The sequence below is a fragment of the Heterodontus francisci genome, unplaced genomic scaffold, assembly GCF_036365525.1.
Source record: "Heterodontus francisci isolate sHetFra1 unplaced genomic scaffold, sHetFra1.hap1 HAP1_SCAFFOLD_43, whole genome shotgun sequence".
Classification (NCBI taxonomy): Eukaryota; Metazoa; Chordata; class Chondrichthyes; order Heterodontiformes; family Heterodontidae; genus Heterodontus; species Heterodontus francisci.
In genome coordinates, this window is record NW_027141852.1 from 8,335,199 (window position 1) to 8,336,946 (window position 1,748).

A 1,748-nucleotide genomic window follows, 5' to 3' on the forward strand; every position below is an offset into this window, starting at 1 on the left:
CAGTTATACATTGTTAGATCTGTTCAAAATCTATCCCATTAAGCACAGTGGTAGTGGCACACAACACGATGGAGGGTATCCTCAATGTGAAGACGGGACATCATCTCCACAAGGACTGTGCAGTGGTCACTTCTACCAATACTGTCATGGACAGATGCATCTGCGGCAGGCAGATTGGTGAGGATGAGGTCAAGTATATTTTTCCCTCTTGTTCGTTCCCTCACCACCTACTGCAGACCCAATCGAGCAGCTATGTCCTTTAGGACTCGGCCAGCATGGTCAGTAGTGGTGCTACCGAGCCACTCATGGTGATGGACATTGAAATACCCCAGCCAGACTACATTCTGCACCCTTGCCACCCTCAGTGCTCCCTCCAAGTGGTGTTCATCAGTCTTTCGCTGTTACTTGCTGGTTTGCTCAGTACCTTTCTCTGTCTGTTCCTTTCTGGGTGCTGATAATCTCTTCCTGGTTTTCTGTGTGTCTTTCTCTGCCTGCCTCATTGTCAGTGCTGTTACTCAGTGTCCTTGTGTCATTGTGCAGTGAGGGTGAGTCTGTCAGCACGTGTGTTGCTGAGTCCGGGATTCTTGAGAAATCCGACGACAATCCTATTTTTGGAAAAACATTGGGGAAATCAACATATTTCACTAACGGGCAGCTAAAATTGAAAATAGTAGTTAGCAGAGTGGCGCAGCGGAAGCGTGCTGGGCCCTCAACCCAGAGGTCAATGGATCGAAACCGTTCTCTGCTATTTATGTTTGGTAGCAATACAAACAGTTCACTTTTTAAGCATCAAGTATTTACCCACAATAACAAGATGCTTCCAAAGGCACTCAATTGCAATCAGCTTCTTCCTTCCAGTGAACACATCAATCAGTAACAAATCACTTTTGCTCACACGAACACAAGCTGCAAACACGGACCAGCCGAGTCTCTCCCACTTTGTCAACCCCTTCCTGCAGAGCCTCCTCTCCACCACCAGATGGTGATGTTGGCCACAATAAAACCAGGACAAATGGTCACAGTGAGGAGACGGTCAGTAACAGAAAATAAAACAATAACAGGGAAAACCTTTGCACAACAACAGGGTACATCTTTACACAACAGAAAACATATTTACTAAACAGGAAATACCTTTAGACAACAGGGAGAATACAATCATACAAATGCCTTGTTTCTCCATCTCAGTCTCGTTGTCTCTCTCTCTGTTCCTCACTTTTGCTTCCTCACAGTCTATTGGTTTTCTCTGTGTTTTTCTCTCTGTCCCGTTGTCGATGGTGTTACTCAGCGTCCTTGTAACATTGTGTAGCCAGGCTGAGCCTCCCAACACCTGTGTTGCTGTAATAAAGTCAGAAAATGCTGAAAATGCTCAGCTGGTCTGGCAGCATCTGTGCAGAGAGAAACAGTTAACAGTTCAGATCTGTTTCCTTAGCTCACATTAACTTTGTTTCTTTCTCCACAGATGCTGCCAGACCTGCTGACTATTTCAAGCATTTTCTGTTTATGTTTCAGATTTCCAGCATCTGCAGTATTTTGCTTTTGTACGTGTGTTGCTATGTCTGGGACTGTTTGAGTGCAATGCTATTGCTTTATAAACAGCGTTGAAACAAACATTTATCTCGCTAACACACAGCACTAATACACAGCTGGATATAAACAGCAGTCTGCAGCAGAGGGCGCACTGGAAGTTTATTAACACAAATAATTCACCAACACTATATTTACTGCTGTCCCCAATGACACCACACTTC

General features: G+C 44.7%; 1 non-coding gene across 1 annotated transcript; it reads left to right on the plus strand.

The window, feature by feature from the left end:
* Positions 1 to 676: 676 nt before the first annotated feature.
* Positions 677 to 748, plus strand: trnae-cuc (transfer RNA glutamic acid (anticodon CUC)). Its single transcript has one exon. It is a non-coding gene; the product is annotated as a tRNA-Glu (tRNA).
* The last annotated feature ends 1,000 nt before the right edge of the window (positions 749 to 1,748 follow it).